Source organism: Ixodes scapularis, unplaced genomic scaffold (genome assembly GCF_016920785.2).
Source record: "Ixodes scapularis isolate PalLabHiFi unplaced genomic scaffold, ASM1692078v2 PGA_scaffold12__126_contigs__length_90152505, whole genome shotgun sequence".
Classification (NCBI taxonomy): Eukaryota; Metazoa; Arthropoda; class Arachnida; order Ixodida; family Ixodidae; genus Ixodes; species Ixodes scapularis.
The window spans coordinates 47721216-47742758 of NW_024609838.1; the positions used below are offsets into that span (position 1 = coordinate 47721216).

Below are 21543 nucleotides of genomic sequence, written 5' to 3' on the forward strand. Positions count from 1 at the left end.
CGTTTTGAGTTTCCTTTGCCCAAAGAATGTTTTCCACTCTTTTCGTGCCAGACAAGAGCACACTTTCCCAAGGCAATTGATGCCCCTACATTCTTTATTTTTTGTAGGGACAGCAGGTTTGGTGACGCAGAACACTCTAAACCAATCTCTGATAAGACTCAGGTCTTAGTGTAAAGAAATACTTTCTCCCAAATTGGCACTCCTTTTCTGAGAGAGTAATTTTTTTCCTGCCAAACATTCCATAATGCACTTTGTAGAATTACTCACTTATTCCCTTCGCTCTGCGATAACTCACGCTTGAGAGCCCCCTCGATAAAAATATAGATCCGGACCCACGGATATCCGCGCCTGTAGCCCATGACATCTGCATCCAATTCACAATCCGCCAAATCTAATTTATTTTTATCCGCACCTGCCAGTTCACTGGGCATAACCGTGGGTAGTTCTTGGGCATTTGGTGCATCCGCAGTGCTTTACTCATGAAACTTCAGTACCCCCCCCTCCCCCTTGGAAGTTTAGACCGTATGCAGTGGAACATTCATTATACAACATTTATGGGAACGCGCGAAAGTGTCAAATAATGAACCCGGAGTCGTATTACCCAAAACAACAATAATTACAGCACTTTGACAAACCTGCGCTAAATTATAGTAAAATGCAGGACGTTGAATAAACTGGAAATGCATAATCAAGGTTCCACTCGATATGCAGTTTTATGGGCAATTTTATTTTGCCTATTACTGGTGCGATGACTTACACCAGAACATGCACCCATACTGTAAGTGGAAAGTAGCGTATTATTACACAGCGTACTGTGCTAATTAATATTGGGAGGGGTGAGTGGGGACGTAAATTATTTTTGGCTGTGCTACTGTACCTCTTTACAAGATCTAGTGTGCCTTGTGTGGACTTTCAGAAAATGGGTCTATTGATGCAGCAATGCAATTGGAACCGTTCAATATTTTTTGGTGTTATAGGGACTGGATCTGTTTATGTTATGCCTCTGTGGTTGCAGCCTGTAGAAGGGGGTGGATGCAAGCTGAGTGATATAGCCCTCAATATGATAGAGATTCAAGTTTTAGGGCTGTAGGCTGTGGAATAAGCATTGCCAAAAAACCTCAAACGAGGAAAATGACTTTAGCGTTGACAAGGAGGCTGTCATGTTACTAACATGCTGCGCAATGATACGTAAGGTGGAGCAAGCTGCATGGCTCGGACAACCTGAAATTGTGCAATGTCTCTTAAGAGTGAGCTCCTGTGATTAATTTCAACCAGACGAGACATATATATGTACCTAGCAGAGCTTGCATTCAAATTTGCCACTTGACAGAGGCACGTGATTGTTTATGTCGTTTGCACGGAAATTGACTGAATATCATATTCAATCTTGGTTCGTACATAACATGCTTAACTGCATGAAGCAAGTGATAGATGTAAGGGACATACTTTAAACCTACTTTAGGTGGACAACATCTCTGTACAGCATCTGCTCTCTTCCCCATATTACAACTAATGCACAGAGTATATAGAATGTGCACTAAAGCACAGGTTACATTGATATTCTTGACAGGCATTAGATACCCAGAGGTTTGATTTTTTTGTTTGGTGTTCTGCGTGCAGGCAATTAATTGTGTGTTTTTTTGTTTTTTTTTCTAGAAGCCGTGGTCGCAAGGCACCCATGACATTGAAGTCTTCCAAACAAGGCACTATGAAGGCATGACTTGTAGCGGCACTGGAGCAAGCGACACGGTCCGGGTGAGCCGCAAGTGTAACTGTTACACTGTAAACAGGAAATATAGACATGTGTCCGACAAAGCACAGACTCATAAAACTTTCATGTAGCAATAATAGTTTAATTTAACTAAACAGTGCATCAACAGAGCCTGACCCAAGAATGGGGAATTGGGGAACCGGCCAATGTGTAGAGTCTAACAGAAACAAGGAAGGCGATAAAAACAAATGGGGAAACATATTAAGATAGGACAATAATGTCGTGCCTATTTTTTGTTTTCAATTAAGATTTTATAGGAGCTAGCAAAATATGTCCTTGCAATGGAATAGACCTACTTTTACAAAAAGACCTTCAATGTTTTTGTTAAAATAAATTGCGTCTGAGGAGGTGGAAATATGATTTTCCCAATTGCGCATTAACATATCTTTGAGCTCCACAGGGTAATAAAACTTCCCGAAACGTAAATATTTTTATGCATGCTCAGAAGTTTTTTTAAATATAGAAAAAGTCAAACAATTTTTTTTGTGAGAATTCAAAGATATTGTCATCCTCAATTTTTTTTTTTCATTTTCGTTATTGAACACTTAGAAACATGTAATTCAGAATCCACCACCAAGACCTGTTGTATTCTATTGTCTTAAAATAAAGAAATAACGGTTTTGCCGAGTCTGTTGCAGTCAATTTCTGTTGGAGGTGCTGTGTCTCAACAACTAGTGGTTACTCGAGCACCGTATCCACAGTGGCCATAGTTGGTCGCATTATCTCCCAGGCACCACAAAGCATCATACAAAAAAATGTTTTTTTATTTATATTTTTTTTTATCCGTGATGTGTCTGGTAGTGCATATGGAAACTGAACTTTGTGGTGCATCAGTCCTCGGGGTGCTGTGCTTGGTTGATTGCTCTCAACTGTGCTAATTTCTCGAAGTAGTATTTTAGTGCATGTAGGGAGTTGACAAAATGATTCAAATAATTTATCTAAAAGTCACTATACTCCGTTTGTAAGTGCAATGGATTGTAGCGGCCGTTGCCAGCTGTCTCGGGCAACTTAGCGCATCAAGTGACAACGCATCACAGCGCCTCTCTCCGAGGTCACTACATTGAGTTGACTTCTGTGGCCTGTAGCATGGTCTGTGTTGTATTGTAAGGTATAACGAACATATGAACAGGAAACATTATGAATTTTATGCCCCAATTGATGGCGGGCATGGCGAGGGTAAAACAATAGCAGGCTGTGTCTAAAAAGAAAATGATAAATGGACGAAGAAGCAGAAAGCTAGGCAGTGTCATTGGAGCAACATCATGCCTTCGCGCAAGTGGTGACTCTGGTATTTGTAATACCGTTGCACACTGGCTGATGTTTACACCACACAACTGAAGGCTGAACTCTCTTAACACCATGGTATTGGGTCATTTCAGATGAAACTGAGTAGTAGGTAAATGGTTGACATTTTTTTATTTGCTTGATATTTTATATGTCATTCCCTAAATTATAGTTTACACCAGTTCATATTTACAAACTGTAGCGCCACTGGCGCCGCGCATGCGCGATGGAGTGTGGGCGAGAAGCTCGCCGTCGCCCATAAACAAACCATTGGAATGCGATGTTGTCGTTGTCGGTGTGAGTCCCCCTGCCCTTTTTGGCGTTCGAATTGGTGATTCTACGTCGTTTTTGCGATGCCTGACTACTTGAGCGGCCTCAGGGAGATTACCGAGGCTCGTTACACCGCAAAACTTCGCGTGAATAATGTGGCATGCGGCGATTCATTCCGCGTGGACGCCGCAGAATGTATGCTAAAGCCTGATTCGCATGATGAGATTTCGCTCGCAATTTTCAGTCGCGAAGTCACTCGGGCTGCAACAGCGTGAACCGTAGCTGAGATGGTCGACGCCGATACTGAAAATCGCAAGCAGAATCGGACCAAGTGAATTAGGCATAACAAGTTGGTGATGGCCACTGGTAACAATGATGAACATCTTTTTGTATCTACTGTTTACATGAAGCCTGCTTACCAAGTTTCAAATTTAAGTCTTTTGAGGGCTGCACTTACTTCTTATCGCAAGTACGGCATCAACATTTGATGTTCGGGCCGGTGTCTTCTAAAAGAGCAGACAAGCAGAATTGTCTGAGACAGCAGACGATAGTTCGAATGATCAGGCGGCCGTTTGAACTTGAAGACGCACTGAACATAGTCATTATACAATGGTCGGTACAACATGACGGTTTTTTGGCATTCATGTGGGAACAAAAGAATAAATTGATGACCACCAGTATTCGTGAATTCAACCCGAAGTGCTTCCCGCCCAAGCAGATGTGGTCCGACGGCATCTGGTTTTCCCTTTTCACGGCACATATCCACGTTCTCGGACGAACCGAGCACATGAAAACTAACCTTCAAACCTTTCTAGACTCTTTTAGTACAGCCCCAGTCGTGATGTTTTGACGAGAAAGCGGGTTTTTGTCAGGTTCCTTTCAAAACAACGCAGGAATACACGTCTCGCACGGGGACTTCCGCCCACAGCCCCAGACCGGAATTGTGCCCGAAGCGCCACCACCGCACTGTGACGTAACAGAGATGAGTTTGTGTATGAAGGAATACAAAAAACACTTTTGGATAAAAAACTAAATTTCTAGACACAAAAAGGTGTAGATTATGAAAAGCTAGGTTGTCACTTGCATTCACGAGCATGACTGATGTGATCAAGTTTGATGTGAATACCTTAAGTAATAGTTTTAGGCAATTATAGGCTAGAGTACCCAAAAGCCTTGCGGAAGCAAAAATAGCGTCGTCACCAGTGCGCATGTGCCAAGCCTAGACCTTGTCTGGATTGGCGCATTACGACGATGCCATTTCTTTGAAACGCACAAATTTGGACAGATTCTAAAACTTGCAATTAGAAGTTCATTAATTTTGAGAAACAATGTCTGGGTTAGGCAAAAGAGGCCTTGAGAACATACGTTCATCATTCATGCTCCTTTTTTTTTTTTCATACTTTATATTGAATACAAAATATTTGCATATAACGAGCAGATTTAAAAATCCTCTTGACTAGAATATCTGCAACAAATTTCTTGTTCAGATGCCGCAGTTTATAAATATGAGTTACGTATTAAAATAAGGACTTAGGAGAGTACAAGTGAAATCTCGGCAGCAACCTGCAGGGTTTCTATTTAAGGCGAGACGCGGGTCTTAAAATGGTAAAAAATCGCGAAATTTGGGGTTTTTCAAAAATCACATGTTTGGATAGAATATAGTCTGAAGTACCTGCCTGCGAAGTTTCAATGTCCTATTCGACGTCTAAGTATAAAAAAAACCATAAATACGATGCCTCCGCGACGCTCAAATCGCGAATCCAACGCAAAAAAATAGTCAAACTGCGCGCCCGCGTCGCTTCACGACCGATCGTCGGATCGCGGCCATCTTGGTCTTGTTGGGGAGCTGGTTCTCTTCCCTACGTCCTCATCCCACTCACTATCGCGACAACCTTGGAGAGCGTCCGCATTCCGCGGGTTTTCATGACCGGAATAACGATTGCTCATTGGCCCGCGCGCGTACGTCACAGGTACGTCGTGCCGCGCGCGCCTGTCATAGGCCAAGACGCGCCCCTTTCCACTTTTGCTCCTTTCCTCCTCTTGGCGCGCGCGCCTCCAGCAGCGCAAGGAGAGCGTGGAGAAGCGTCGTCTGCTTCGTTTTGGCCCTTCGCTTTGTTCGTTCCGCGGCTGAGTGCACGTTGTTTCGAAATCGTTTACGTTCGCGCGTTCGCGTCGGACATCGTTGGTTTCTCGCTACGAAGTTGCGGGAGTTTTATTTCGAGCGATCGAGATGCCGGGGGACTCTCGATTGAAGGAGAGTACGCGGCGGACGTTCGGGAGGAAGACGCGACGTGCGTGGAACAAGCGGAAGACATCCCCTGCAAGTGCGCCGCTACGATCTGCGCCACTGCTGAACGCATTGGATCTGCCGGGACCATCGGCTAGCCTTCCCGTTGACGATGCTGCGGCCTCAAGCTCTGGTCCGGATGGCTCAAGTTTTGCCGGCACCACTCGCGTCGACTCTACCTACTACTCTACGGCCGAGCAAGCGCAGCGCGCCGAGCGATCGGAGCAAAGCAAGCGCGTTTTATCGGAGAAGTCGGCGACTATATCAGTAATTCTTCACCATTTTTGGAATCTTCTCAAAAACAAATTATTGCAATTTTTAAAATTATTTGTTCAGAATGCACTACACTATATCTTGATAACTATTATTGCATAAGGGTTTTCACATAATTTATTGTAGTCAGCGTCGAAACAGGAAAATGTGATTTTATCAACATTTCACTCGTTCTTTACTTCTTTCATATTTTTTTCCGAATGTTCCCATAAATGGATTACATCATCTTTTATGTCAAGTTGTTCATAAAGACTTACACTACACCTTGGTGGCAATTATTATTTATCATTGTTCACACAATTTTCTATGTTCAATGTCAAAACTTTAACTTTGATTTTCTCATCTTCATGTTTTTTGTCAACGTGCTTAGCCTTACGGGGGTTTTCATGAGGTTTTTATCGTAGCATTTCGAAACTTTTTATACCGTTTTATTCAGAAAGGACTGGACTGTGGAGTAAAGCTATTTTTTTGCAGTTTATAATGACAACGAAAATTTTATGATAAATAATGCGACCTCATTAGTGTCATAATTAGCATAATTAGTACATTTTTGTATTATAATGTAATTTTGTGAAAATATAAATAGCTTTATAATGCATGGCAGACCTTTAGCTATGCATCTACATCAATAAAAAAAAATTTTTTTGTTCGAAATGGCCTTAACGACCCGTAAGAAATTAACCAAATTAGGCAACACTATTTTTTATAACTTGAAAACTAATTGAGATATTTTGAAACTGATTTCATATTTGAATTGAGGAAGAAGGAACACATATGCACAGTGATTTTCATTAGTATAGCTGCAAAAATAAAATAGTCCATTTTAGAACCAGTGTCTCGCCTTAAGTATCGTACAGTAGTGGAAGGCTTGTAAAAACTATAACAATATTAAATTCAAAACTATTCAACAGAAAAAAATATTCACTTTAAATTCGTTTTGAACTCAAAATCCACTATACGTCAAACTCGTTTACATCAAACTCGCAAGAAAACGTCTGCCAGTTCGATATAGCGGGTTATTCAATTAGAAGTATTAATGAATTTGACTCTCAAAAATCCACTTTCTGCTGAAATATTACACAATGAAATAGTCTTGCATCTTCTGCTGCTTTTTCTTCATTGCATCCGCAATAACAATATTTTTCTACGCTATCGATGGACTCCGAAATTGAGGCCGCTGCCTTCTATATTCGCACATTAGGGCCGAACTATGCCGAGAGCACGGAGCACGTCCGAGCAGTAGCACCTGCAGAGCTTCCGTTTTGCTTTGCAAGTTGGCTTTCCCCTAAGGCAGGCAGCTGCGTTGGGGGAAAGCCAGCTAGCAGAGCAAGCTGGCTTTTTTTTCTCCGGGCGGCCGCCTCAACCTTCTCGGAAGAAAAGGCAGTATTCTCTTTTGTGGACGGAGTGGGAAGAGGAACCATGGAGCGCCCTCCCCCTGCTCCCTGCGCAAAAGAGATTTTTTTTTTTTTGTTCCGGGCGGTCGACCAACACCTCCCAGAAGAGAAGGCCGTAGCACTCCTCTCGTGACGTCGCAAATGAAGGCCATCGGGGGCGCACGTCGAAGCGAAGGCAACGCGCGTGGGTCGATTGTTGTAACGCGGTTTTAGTCACATAAGCGTGATTTGTTAGCTAAAATGAAAGCTGCCCATAACAATGGGTCTAGAAAACATTGTATTTCACGGGCAAAGCATTACATCGCTAAATAATCGGTACAAAATGGCACGAAGTATGCGTATAAGACGCCTATACAAAGTGATTGTTTTAAGTTGAAAACATTGAGTCACGCAATTGTTGTAGGAATGCATAATTTATACAGAAACGCTTCAACAAAATTGTGAGACACGCAGTGAGTGGACACAGCAAAACAGATCAGTTAAAGATCAGGTGGACGTAGTCAACGTGGACACAGCTAGAGAAGGGTCACTTACAATCATGTAAACAAAATATAACTTCTTTTGTATACAATAATACTATTGCCGTAATACAGTTAAGGTTCTGGTATAAATGCGGTAAAGGCAATCAAATGACATTAGTATCAGCAAACACGAAACCACAAAAAATGCATTTTGTATGATCGCACAAACTTGTCATTCACCTTCCAGTGAAAACTAGAATGTTACAACGCATATTTACAAATGTCGACGCCACTGTACACGGATAGCGACAAAGAACAAAATTCCACTCTATCACAAAATTTTAAAAGAAAGACTGCAGCACTTACTTGCGTCCCACATGACCAAGAAAGCCCGTAAATAAGTTGTTTCTCACCTGTCGATCGTATCCATATGTCCCACAATATCTGGCACGAAAACATTTGAAGACAAGCTCCAAGAAGTCCCTCTTAGTCGAGGTCTCGAGAGGTCTATCGATAATCAACCAGTGTCGTTGTTGGCTAGTTTCCACACACGTCACTCAAACAGTAGCAGGACTTGTTCCGCGAATCCACGTAAATGCCGTAGTATCAAGCGAACACAAAAACTACCCGAGACTGCGGTGACGACAGAAAAACGTCGGGAACAAGGATCAAAAGAACCTCACACGAGAGCAGCGGAGCAGTGTGGGAGGCTTAACGTTGTCGGCCCATCTCTTGCTCGTGTGCGCTCCCCGCGGCGATGACTTGATTTTTTTCCATTCTCTTCCCTTCTGAAAGTCCCAGCGTTCCTTTTCAGACAGTCTGCAGCTTGCACACAACATACATTTACCAGAATCGGAGCCGTTGGAGGGAAGATGAAAATGTCTCACCGAACTGGTTCATTCGAAAGTTGTGGGGAGCTGCGGGACTGCACATAGTCCCGCGGTTATAGGGGTAATCATGAATATAAAATTGGTACTTTCAACCTTGGTAGCACATTGTATATTACATTTATATTATATATATATAATAAATTGTACAAGACAGCACTTTTAAGACATATTAATGTCGGATAAACGCGCACAAACCCCACCGTGCCGCTTGACAAGAAAAATGTTTTTCACGACGATGTGATATTTTTTTTTTATGTAGTTGCACCATGGCCTTCCTTCTCCGACATTGTGATGTAACCACTCGGAGCGCTACGGCCTTCTTTCTTAGAGGTGTTAAGTCAATGCGTCCGCCCAGAAAAAAGAAGCCAGCGTGCTCTTCAAGCTGGCTTTCCCCCAATGCAGCCGCAAACATTGGGGGAAAGCAAGCTTGCAGAGCAAAACGGCACTCTTGGCAGTTCGATGTATCGGTAGTGGCTGCTATTTTTGTTCAATGTAACCGTAATTGTTGATATATATTATCGCTGTAACATTACTGTGCACAAAAGCTTTTCAATATAAGAAATAATTCCAAGTAAACGGGTTCAATATAGTCGGGTTTGACTGTACACACATACCTACAAAACATAGTTCCTGAATAATGTGCAAACATTTCTCTTGATGTGACAACGGGTTTAGGTCAACTAGGGTCAGGACAAAGCAGCTTCGGCCTTCGACAGCACAGTTCATGGTGTTTTCGAACAACCTATTGCCAGGCAAGACTAACGAAAGATGTGTCTAGCCCTATACTCTTGCTCCTAACCAGGGTCCTGGTTGCTGGAAATCGGGGCAAGCAATCTTTCCAACTTTAAACATTTACTGTGTTTAGATGGCAGGAGCTGCTGAGGGTGATGTCATTCTTGTAGGATCTAATGCCAACGGCATGTGCTCATGAGAAAAATGCATATAGGCACATCCGGTTACCAAATAGCACCGTAGTGCAGTCAATGGCACGGGCTTGTACCGGAGGACGCTCTTCCACATATTCCCAACAGAACAGAAGCAAGTGTGTGAAACAAAATGATCAGATCTCATCACTTTCAACAAAGCACACATGAAGGAATGCTAGGTAATGTTATTCCCTGAAGTTTGACTGTCATTGCTCCTTGAAAGAGTATTACATATCCGTCCTTTGCTTACTGTTAATGGTGTACTTACCAAATAGGATTCCCTGTTCACTTGTTTATTTTTCACTTGAAATAAATTTACATATTTTTGTTGGCTCCTGCCATGAATTAGGGTGTGTTTCTGTAGCCCCCCCCCCCCCCCCCCAAACAGAGGAGGCCAGCTGCATGACAAGAAATTGAATAGGCCAACAGGCAACCTGCAATCCACTGGTTAGGGGAACATGAGCGACACTAAATAAGCTATGCTCCAGAGTAACAACACTTAGGTCATCTTATGGATTAAAATTATTGTATTTAAATTATTTGGAGCTTTACTTAGAATTTCAAGGACAGCTTTCCGTCGTCCAGAAATGTTGAAGCGGTTCATGGCAGAGCGGTCTCATTCAATCTTCTGGCGGTGCCACAAGACAATCGGGGAGTGGAGTCCCTAAAGGCGCATTCACACTTCCAAGTTCTGGTGGTCGCGCGACTGCTTTTTTGTCGCAAAAGCGAGCAGTTTCAACTCCAAACCAGTCGCTTTTGCGATCATCACCGTCTCTCGGTGACCAAAATGCAGTCACGCAACCACTGCGTCTTGCAAGTATGAACAGACCTTGAGCGTGGCCTCTAGTGAGAGTCATTGGGCTAACCATCTTTGCCAAGTTTTTTCTATGGACACCATACCAGCTTGGCTGTCAACCCAATGCCATTGCCGGCCACTGGCATCCTGCCGGTGCCACACTGTCAACTCGGCGGCCGACCGAAAGCCGCCCTCGGCCAATGGCGTTCTGCTGGTACCACAATCTCAGGTTGGTGACCAACCCAAAACCGCCCTCGGCCACTGGTGTTCTGCCGGTGCCAGGATCCCAGGTCGGTGGCCGACCCAAAGCCACCCTCGGCCACTGGCGTCCTGCCGGTGCCACGATATCATCTCGGTGGCCGACCCAAAGCCGCCATCGGCCATTGGGGTCCTGCTGGTGCCAGGATTTCAGGTAGGTGGCCGACCCAAATCCGCCCTCGGCCACTGGTGTTTTGCCAGTGCCACGATATCATCTCGGTGGCCGACCCAAATCCGCCCTCGGCCACTGGTGTTTTGCCAGTGCCATCGATATCATCTCGGTGGCCGACCCAAAACCGCCCTCGGCCACTGGTGTTTTGCCAGTGCCATCGATATCATCTCGGTGGCCGACCCAAATCCGCCCTCGGCCACTGGTGTTTTGCCAGTGCCATCGATATCATCTCGGTGGCCGACCCAAATCCGCCCTCGGCCACTGGTGTTCTGCCGGTGCCACGATATCATCTTGGTGGCCGACCCAAATCCACCCTCGGCCACTGGTGTTCCGCCGGTGCCACGATCTCAGGTTGGTGGCCGACCCAAATCCACCCTCGGCCACTGGTGTTCTGCCAATGCCACCATGCCAGCTCGGTGGCCGACCCAACACCGCCTTTGGCCCTTAGTCTACTGCCGGTGCCCGGCCATTGGTGCTCAGCCGATGCCCGAGCCGGGGGTGCTCGGCCATGGGGCCCGGCCCTCCCAAAGCCCGGGCAGGTGGGCCTTTCTTATGCCGAGGGACCATAACGAGGTCGGCACCGACCTCTTTGGCCGGGCAATGGCCGATGAAAAATGGCTCGGCCATGGGGATATGGCCATCCTTCGGCCGGGCTCCCCGTGCTACTTGGGGTGACTTCGGGTCCGCCCTCTTGAAGAGCTCTTGCATGACCCGAACGTACCGGACCAGACTTTCATCCGGGTGCTGCGTCCTTGCCTCGAGCTCTAGGAGAATCTGCGTCGCGTAGCCTGCAGGCAGGAACTCTTCTCGAAGCCTTGTCTGGAAGTCCGCCAGGCTGGTGAAGGGGGCCTGTGACCCCAACCAGCACCTGGCGCTGGCTTGTAACGCCAGCGGGACAATCCGGTCCACGATGAAGGCTTCTGAGGCACCGGAGGCAAGGTGGTACGTCTGCAGCTCGCCCAGGAAGTCTGCCACGGACTTGACGTCGTCGTACCCCATGTAGACCGGAACAGTCAAGTGTGGCCTGGGCTCTCGCGGTGGGGTCTCCTGCTGGCCAGGCGTGTGGGCCAGGCGCTGCATCACGGAGTCGCACATCTCCGTGACCTTCGTGAGCAGGTTCATTTGTGCTGCTGCGGCCATCGCGGCTTCCTGCTCCCGCGTGAGCATTCCTGCAAGCACAAAAAAAAAGAAACGCCCCCAAAAACCCAACACAAGCGCGCAAAACGATTGCCGCGGTCACAAAACAAGCAGTCAGAAACACGCCAATACAACAAACGTGGACGTGACGGAAGCACGAAACAACGATAGGAAACACGGGGAATATGAAAAAGGCTTACCGAAAGAAGAAACCAAGCCCCGTGAAATTCCTGCGAGTGGGTAGCATACCACGGTTGGGCGCCATTGTGGTCGGTTTGCCTTGCTGCATACCCGACCCGGAGGAATAACACGGAGCCAACGGTTTCAACAACAAGAAACTACATTTAATGGGACATGGACGAGACGATTAACATGGTTACCAGCGGCGCCTGAGTCCGGGCAGCGACTCCCCGTGCGCCGCCTCTGATCTGCCTTATCAAGGCGGCGCATCCGATGTGCGCGTGGCTGGCGTGACGTCGCCGCCACGCGGGAAAAGTTCGGCTTGAGCCTCGCAGTCGGGCAACTTGGCTTGGGAGCCGCCAGGGTGCCCACAGGGTCCACCCTATATCCTCCACTGTTCGAGCCTCTAATGCAACTCTTGCCATTAGTGGCGTGCGCTTATCTGTTCATTGGAGCTGTTAGAGTGCACATTTAGAGTGTGTTAAAATTACAGCCTTAGTGGGCAACATAATGTTCTTGATAGACTCAAGTGCTCCCCAAATTGCCACCAGCTCTACCGTTGTTGATGACGTCACAAAGTTGAGTCGTCCAGCAACATCAAAGTCCATTTCTGGAATTGTGATTGCAACTGTTGCTGTCTTCTTGGCCTTGTTGATGGATGCGTCTGTACGTACCTGAAGCCAGTCCTTGTAGTCGTCATTTGGGCGGTCTAGAGCAGCTTACTTTGCAACAGTTGTCAGTACATTTGCTTTTCGCTGTGAAAGAGGTGGACTTTCGCATATCACCAGTGGTGGACGTGTCGAATGCGAAGGCGAAGATGGAAGGAACTCTCCAGGTCCTCCAATCTGTCGATCGAATCGCACTATCAAATGCCCCAGGCCAGAGTTTCGTCTAGCCTGAAGGTCAGATCGGATGTTAAACTCATATGGTACGGCACTGGTGCGGCTAATGTTGCGCATGGCTCTCTCCTGCAGTCTTAGGGAAAGCGGCCATTCCTCGGAAGACACAAGTGTCGCAATATTTTCCGCCGAAGGGGGGAGCCCCAAGCAGCTTCGAAGAGCATTTCGGTGGAATATGTGAAGTTCTCTAATTTGGGCTCTTCGAATGGCTAAAAGAGGGAGCGAGTACAGGAACCTGAACATTATGAGACCCTTATAAAGTTGAAGATGAGCGCGTTGTGCAGCGCCCCAAGAGCATCCTCCAAGTTGTCGTATGGCTCGCAAGAGACGTCGGCATCGACCCAGTGTCCTACGAACTTCTGGCCTCCAAGTTACGCGGTCCTCCAAGACAACTCCGAGATAGGTGTGCTGCCTAACCCTTCTCAGTGGCATCCCAGCAAGTTTCAGCTGCAGTGCGTTTTGTGGTGCTTGACCTGCAGGCCGGCATAGAATTGAAGCTGTTTTTTCAGCTGAGAGGGTAAGGCCTAATCTCGATATCATTAGCGCCGTGGCATCGACGGCCACTTGAAGGCGATTGCGAAATGCGATCGCGTTCTTCGAGGGTCCGACGCACCAAATTAGAGTGCCCTGTTGGTAAGCAACCAGGGAGGGTAGCCATCGCTATGTTGAAAAGCATGGGGCTCAACACGCTGCCTTGAGGAACTCCTCGGTCTGTTGGACGTGGTGAACTGACAACTTCAGGCACTTTGACGCGGATGGTTCGTCCAGAAAGGAACTCCTTGATAGAGGAAAGAATCCGTCCACCAATTCCGAGTTGCTTCAGCCGGTGGACGATGGTGAAGTGAGGGAGAGTGTCAAATGCACGACTGATGTCTAAAAACACACTGTGTACCATCGTCCCTGTTGCTTTTGCCTCCTCGAGGGCTGACGCAATATCTCCAATGGCATCGCCGGTGCATCTTTTTACTCGAAAGCCTGCCAGTTCTGGTGAAAACGCTTTCATCCTATCCAATGACCAGGTGAGACGGCGAAGGACCATCCGTTCAAGTAGTTTGCCTATTCAACTTGTAAGTGACACTGGTCTTTAAGACGACGGCAGCGTGGCCCGTTTTCCTTGTTTGAGCATTGGGACGATAGTTGACTCCTTCTATGCGTCAGGAAAGATGCCGGTTGTCCATACGAGGTTTCGTTCTTGAAGAACATCAAGGTAATAGCAGGATCGACGTTTCGGACCTTCCGGTCCTGGAGCACTGTTTTTGTTACACTTATGAAGGGCTTCAGTGAGCTCCGCCAGAGTGAAATCAGATTGGCTCGCTAACTTTGCCTCGTTATTTTGATCTTCGGTGAGTGGAACTTGAGGTAGTCGTCCTAACTGTTCCCGGTCCTGTAACGGAGTGGATGACTGCCGCGATAATTCGTCCGCTAATATCTCTGCCACCACTGTCGTGGGCCAACCGGACCCGATTGCAAGAGCTGCAATAGGATGACGCGAAATTTTCGCGCCGGTGAGGGCTCGAGCGAGTCTCCAAGCACGTCTACCACCACCAGCACCGCCGAGCCATGCGCATCGGTGTCTCCATTGCCATCTTTGAAGTTTTTTTCGTATGTCGTCTAAATTTAGCGTCGATCCGGTTGTAGCGCGTCAAGTCCCATGGGGCGTCCGTGCGAAGTGTCCTTCGCTGTGCCTGTCTTCGGGCTGCGCGGAGATTTAGCCATTTCAAGTCATGTGCAGGGCATGTAACGGGCACCGTGACGGAGCGCGTGGCAAGTCGCAGGCACATCGCAGTACAAGATGTCAGATCTTTATAGTTGCCACTCTCAATGGCGGTAGCAACATGCTCACGAAATAAATCCCAGTTCGTCACCTTACAGGTTTTTAGGTTTTTGGGGCTTGTAGTTGGATGTGTCACTCTGATAGGCACGTAGTCACTTCCCTCTGTGTCGGGTCGAGCCGTCCATAACCCAAATATTTCAGAGGACACCAATGTCAGGTCGATAGTAGTGGGGCTGCAGCTCTTTCCTACAAAATGTGGAGGACCCGTCGTTTAGAGCTCGAAGTTCAATCTCTGCCATGGTAGCCTCTAGCTTTCGTCCTCTGGCGTCCGTTCGTCTACCACCCCAAGCCTCGTTGTGAGCATTAAAATCTCCGCAGATGATAAGCTGACCGCGGCTTCTCTTTTTAATCTCTTCCAGCACTTTTGTGTATAAGACTCCGTGTGGCGTGATGTAAGCTGAAACAATCGTTGTTTCGCATCCTTTTATTCTAACAATCACGCCGTAGTACACCTCCATGGCCGAATTCAAGTCCGAAAGGTGTATGGGGTTATGATATACATCATCACGTACAAGTATGGCCACTCGTGGCCTATCATTTGGATTTATGGGGGCACTGTGGTAGAACACATATGAAGAAAGGCGCTCTTCTCCAGGTACGAAATTCGTTTCTCGAAAAGCCAGGGCCTCAGCACGCTCAGTTTTCAAAGACTCGCGCATCCCTGGTAGGCGCGCTTGCAACCCATTTACTTTCCATTGAAGAATGGAAGGAAACACTGGACTGCGCCTTTGTTGACGAGTGCCATTCTTTTGGCGAGATATTGGAGCTCCTTCTTTCTTCAGGGTCTTCTGCCCACGGTGTCGCGCTTTTGCGTTACTTGGTCCCCCTAGCATGCCCCCAGAAGGGGAAGCATTGCCTGCAAAATTGTAGCAATTGCCCGGGCCCACGAGGCTTCAAATATTTAGACAATATTGCCAGGGATATGTTTGCAACTGTCTTGATAATGGAGACCAAGGCGGGTGTTGTTGCGATGGCTAAGCCTGAAGTCTCGTCGCTTCCTTTCCTTTCAATGCCTCGTTGTGTTGCCTGACGCCTTGGAAGCGCCTGCGAGGAAGGTTGCTGCGTGGACGACGTTGGCCTTTTATCACTTGGGACATCATTCGGTGGTAATTGGTTGATAACGATTTTCTTCTGACAATCCTCAGCGACGACAGAAGCGTAGCTTTTGGCGCCTGCATTAGAGATCGTTGGCTCTGATTCGTCTTGCATTATGACCTCAGCGGTGCCAGTTTTTTTTTGTCTCTTTCGGGGATCTAAGGCTGACTTCGGTTCGCGGAATCACACTGAATTGTTCTTGGAGTACACTATAATGTCACGGTCTTTAATCCATTTTGGACAATCATGTGATGTGGCTTGGCGCTTTCCACTGCAGTTGACGCATTTCACTGTCGTGGACTGACATTCAGCACCCGACCGGTCATGGTGTTGCCCACAACGGCAGCAGGCCTTCGGACGTTGGCAGGCGATTTTCTTATGGCTAAATCCGTTACAATTGCGACATTGTAACGGTCTGTCTGTCAACGGTGAGACTGGATAACGAACGTGCCCCAGAAGCACGTAGCTTGGCAGCTTAGAGCTGGTGAAGGCGACCTTCACGACGCGGGAGAGTCCAAGTCTCCGAACGTTGGCAATCTTGCAGCGTGTGTCTTCAGCGCGAAGATTGCGCGCAATCTCGTCTTCTGTGGTTTCAGCGTTGACGCCTTGGATGACACCGTACGATATGGGCCCTGATAGTGGTGAGTAGGCTCTAACCGGAGCACCGCAGAGCATTGCAGTGTTCAGTAGAGTTTTCGATGCCTGCCCGTTGCGAACATAAACAGCGATCAGGTTCAGCCAATCGTTGGGGCGCACTTGGATGATGCACTCTTGGCAGAGCTTCTCAAGGGCTTCGGAAACTTTCAGGCTGTTGAGCGCTGTAAGTCTGGTCTCCTCTTTCACAGGAACGAAGAGGACGGTGAGGCTCGAGTTGTCTTGCTTCTTTGGTTGTTGCGGAACGTCTGGAGACGAGTCGCTGTTCTTTGGCCTTTTCCGCCGGATCTGCGCCATTCGCCTCCGGAATCTTCGCTCTCCATGTTGGTGGTCTCTGAGCAGACAGATCGACTGCAGTCCTGGGATCCATCGAGTGTGCTGCTGGCCTGGTGTTGTGCTGCCGTGATGGATATGTCGTTTTCGGAAAGAGGCATACCAGCATGCATCCCTTGTCTTGCTGTCCAGGGAGCTCCTGCCGTCCGAGTAGACCCCATAGTCCACGGGACCGACGAAGTCGCGTAGAATCGCAAATTCCAGAGATAAAAGCTTTTGCGTTCCGGCTCAGATCACTTCGTCGTTTTTTCTGATTGTTTTAGGGTACAAATAAATAGCGGTTAAATCCCTATGATTGTTTTAGTTAAGGGGGATTTAACCGCTATTTATTTGTACCCTTTTCCCAATAGATGGCGCAGAATTTTTCCGGATCAAACGAGTTCCATGCTCGCAGCTGCGCATGCAGGCGGGGCGCTCAAGGTGGGCTCGGGCCACGGGCTGATCGTCGCCGGTCTCGAGCTAGATTTTCTTAGACAGTTTTAGTATAGCGTTGCTGGCTCTTATGTACGCAATACGCAATAGTATAGCGTACGCTAAAAATGACCTGCTCAGACCGAATTTAGTTGTGCGTTACGTTTTCGAGTGAACACCGCGCATGATCTTGGTTAAATCTGCTAGAGCCATAGAATTCCGCGTGCTTATAGCGCAACCAAGCTCATGGAAAGAAATATTGAAAAAGAAAAAGTTTCCAATCATTTTATTTCAGATTATACCAAGCCACAGCTGCCTCGTCAAGCGCGCTTTTCTGCGGGTTACAGAGGCTACGAGTACGAGTGCGTAGCCAAATTCGATCACGGAGCCTCCGTCAGTCGTCCCGTGGAAACGGCACCTTTTTTCAATGCTATCGCGGAATGAAATTCATGACCCTGATGTCCAGTGAATAGCGAGAACTTCGGCGATTTCTTTTAGAGTCGTTCGTCCGTTGGCGATGAACTGTGGGAATAGGCTTAGGGTTGAGCAGATCGCAGCGTCGACGCACACTGCGAGCGGCGAACATTTCCACTGTGCACTCCTTCAGCTGCAGGGGGATCTGATTCGACCGCGGTAGGTCCCAGAAAGAATCGCCGAGCTGAACACCACGCAATTTCACGTAACACAGAACTTCGAAAACACCACGTCGCCCTTGCTGCGCCACTCGAGGCAACCGCGATCTTGAAACTGGTGCTCTCGTTGGGCCCGAGATCTCTCGAGAGCGTCCCGCAAGGCCCGCTAGCCAGCAACGCAAAATCCCCAGCGTTGCATGCGTACGCAATACGCTAGACCTTCTATTGTGTTCTGCGCATGCGCACTCACGACCCGCAATCTCCTTGCGTACGCAAAGCTATAGCGTACGGTCCAGTAGAATAGCGCACGCTAAAGCTTTGCGAGCGCAAAGAATAGCGTCGTCGCCACTGCGCATGCTCCGAACGCAAACCAGGTTTCGCGCTTTGCGTGCGCAATTTTAGCGTGCGCTATTTATCGGAGATAGCGTGCGTACGTAAAGAGTCTTTGCGCTTCTCCTAGGAGGATTCGTGATGAGAAGTTGGCTTAAGCCAAGACGAGCAGAGTTTAAAAAAAATGGCGGCTTCCAGGATGATGGCGGCGGCTGCTTTGGCGGCGTCGTGAGTGCGACGTCGGCGGCATTCTCGCGACTGTAATTTTCAATACGGGACGACAATGTACTCGGTTCGGCAGCGATCACCGGCAACTTGATGCTTGCGACGCGCGAACATTTCACGGCGAAGGAACGATGTGCGAAGGTCAGTACACGAGACCTCTCTTGCCGAGGCGACGCAAGCGGACACGACCGGTCAACCGCTCGCGTCGCGTTCTCATGTTTAAACAAATTAAAATGCTACTCTGGACCAAAAAACTCGTTTTCTTCTGAAGTTACATTACTTCGTGTGTGAAATAAAAATTTTTACTGTATCTTGGTGGCGTCGCAAGCGCGATATGCTTGGGCTTTTGCGTCGCGGCGGAGAAACGCTATTCTAAAACTCTCTCGCGTCGCGTGCGCTAATACAAGCGCTAAATTTAGCGCTAGCTTGCGCTAAAATTGCGTACGTTATTTTAAAACTCCCTAACTGTCTATTTTCTCTGCGTCTGCTGCTACCGAAACCGGCGAATGGGCAGCGCGAGATAATAGTCAATACTAAAGCCCGTCTAGTCAATCCCCTCTATCTTGGTAAAAGTGGTGCCATTGATGGTTGTGCAAATGCTCGAGACACATGCCGTGCGCCTCTTTTCGGTAGAACACGTTGTCTGAAATCCAGCTCATTGCTGCGTTGTGCCGCCATGATCTTCACTAGAGTCACTGAATGAGCTCCGCTCAGAGTATCGGCACTCCGTTCCCCGACATTGTCTTGGGCGCCGCCATTTTGGCTCGTATGCAGAGCAGACACAACTGCCGATCGTCATGATTCGAAAGGGCGACTTCCTCAGCGTTAGATTCGGTGTTAGGAAGGTAATGTAATATTGCTTTGCTCTGTCGCGAACTGTTTTAAACATTTGTGGAGGGCGGGAAAGCGTTTCCTGTGATTTCAGATAAAGCTTCAGATATTGAGTTACGGGTTTCAGTTGAGCCAGTTGGTGCATGTTACTTGGACTGGGGCCAGCTGAACTTAGAGGAGAGATGAAGCGTGAGAAACAGGGACAGAAAAAGACATAGACGCTCCGCTGGACTACCAACTACGGTTTTAATTCTTCTTTTTCTTTTTCTTTCCTCCCGTGATCCTCTGCTGCTTTTGTTTTCGAAATTCTTGCTTTCTTATCTTTTTCTTCTTTTTTTCGTTTTTGTTTCTGGAGCTCAATGTTTAAAGGACATTTGGACGCCTGCGGGGCGGAAAGCACCGCAAAAATTGCTTCTCTTTGGTGCTAAGCTTGATTGATGGCTCGCTGACGCATGTCGCTTGGTTCCCCTCTATGGCCATGGTCTCTATCATTTCCCGAGCATACGTGTTTTTGTTTCTTGCTATGATGGTAATATTGTTGAGCTCTGCACTGCATCTGCACGAGCGGCAGTGCGCTGGTAGATGGATTGCCGTTGTTCCTTTAACCGATGCTGCATGCTCTCTCATCCTTTCGTTTACGCATCTGCCCGTCTGGCCGATATAACATTTTCCACATGATAGGGGAATATGGTAAACGACCCCGGTCTCGCATGGGGCATACTGTGTCTTGTGCGAAACATTGCAGATTTTTTTTTTCTGGTTGGTGTCTTCGTTTACTTTTCTGCACATGGAGTATGTTTTGTCTGGGGCAGAGCACATGACCCTTATCTCCTGCCTTGCGGCTATCTTCTTTAGTTTGTGCGTTATTCCATGGACATAAGGTAATACTTCGATTTTCTGTTTTTCTTTTGCCTTCGTAGTTTCTTCTGGATGAGTTGACCTCCGCCTGAGTTTTGTGCAGATGTTCTCGCATACGCATATCAATAGGTCATTTGGATACCCAGATTCACCTAATCGGGAAATTTGTTTTTGAAAACTCGCCTCTATTGGGTGATGACATGATTTGTTCAGAGCCGTTGCAAGGGCAGTGATGGCAACACTTCGCTTGATGGTCTTAGAATGTTCAGATGCAAATGGCAAAAACCCTTTGTTCGACCTGGGTTCATATCTCCAGCATACATGTCCCTCATTAAATTCCAGTTTCAGATCTAAAAACTTGATGCACCTATTTGTTGCTGGCTCGTGTGTGAAGCATAATTTCGGGCAACTTTCCCCGAAGCATCTCAACACCGTGTCTATGCATCCTTTGCTTTGATCTTCTTCCTTTTCTTTGGTGTGAAGAATTAGGAAATTGTCAACATACCTGAAGATGGCAAGGATTCCTTTGTCTTGTAATTTTTCTTGGATGATTCTGTCTCGTGCTGCAAGGAACAAGTCGCACAATAGTGGGGCCACACGAGAGCCAATACACACACCACTTCTTTGTACAAAGTGTTGTTCTTGGTGTGCAACAACTGTAGCTGTCAGGTACGCGCTGAGCAGCTCTAGGAAGGTGTCCACGTTTATGCCCGCCGCGTTTTGGAAAGATGTACAGCCTTGCTCTTCTATGGTGCGTCTGAGAATCACCATGAGGTCTGCATGCGGTATAGAATAGTACATGTCTTGTATGTCGATTGAAAATCCTGATGTTATTTCGGATCCCGTTTGCTGAAGGTATGAAATCACTTCCTCTGAATTTCGGATCATGTATGGGTCATTGCACTGTATTAACGACATTTGCCTTGATAGGAAGGTTGAAAGATGTGCTTGTCAGGTTCTCCTTTCTGACACAATAGCACGAAGCGGCACGCCTTCTTTATGCGTCTTGGCTGAGAAAAAAAACTTCTAAAAATCCTTCCTTTGTTCCCTTGATCTTCGTGTGCAGGCTGGTTAGTTGGTTACCTTGCAGCAATCTCATGATGACCTGTTTAGCAACCTTGCCTTGTTTTTTATCAACCTGGATAAAGTTCTTGGCCAAAGCTTGAGACGCCTTTCCACCATATGCTCCCGATCCTAAAACCACGAAGCCACCTTCCTTGTCTGAGATGCAAAGTTTCAGGTCCTTCTCTCGTAGCTCTTGAATGGTGGATTGGAAGCTCGTGCGTGGAATTTCCTGCTTCCGATGGCTTATCAGGCAATCCACTCCTTCACTGATTACTTG

General features: G+C 47.3%; 1 long non-coding RNA gene across 12 annotated transcripts in view; it reads left to right on the forward strand.

Annotated features, from left to right (window-relative positions):
* Positions 1-10805, forward strand: part of LOC121835378 — a 69773-nt gene extending 58968 nt beyond the window's left edge. For 11 of the 12 annotated variants that reach the window (XR_006077571.1, XR_006077568.1, XR_006077570.1 and 8 more), the window contains one exon: positions 1657-1959. This is a non-coding gene — a long non-coding RNA (uncharacterized LOC121835378). Of the gene's footprint in view, positions 1-1656; positions 1960-10581 lie in introns of those variants that run through there. The other variant, XR_006077574.1, reaches the window with a different exon arrangement.
* The last annotated feature ends 10738 nt before the right edge of the window (positions 10806-21543 follow it).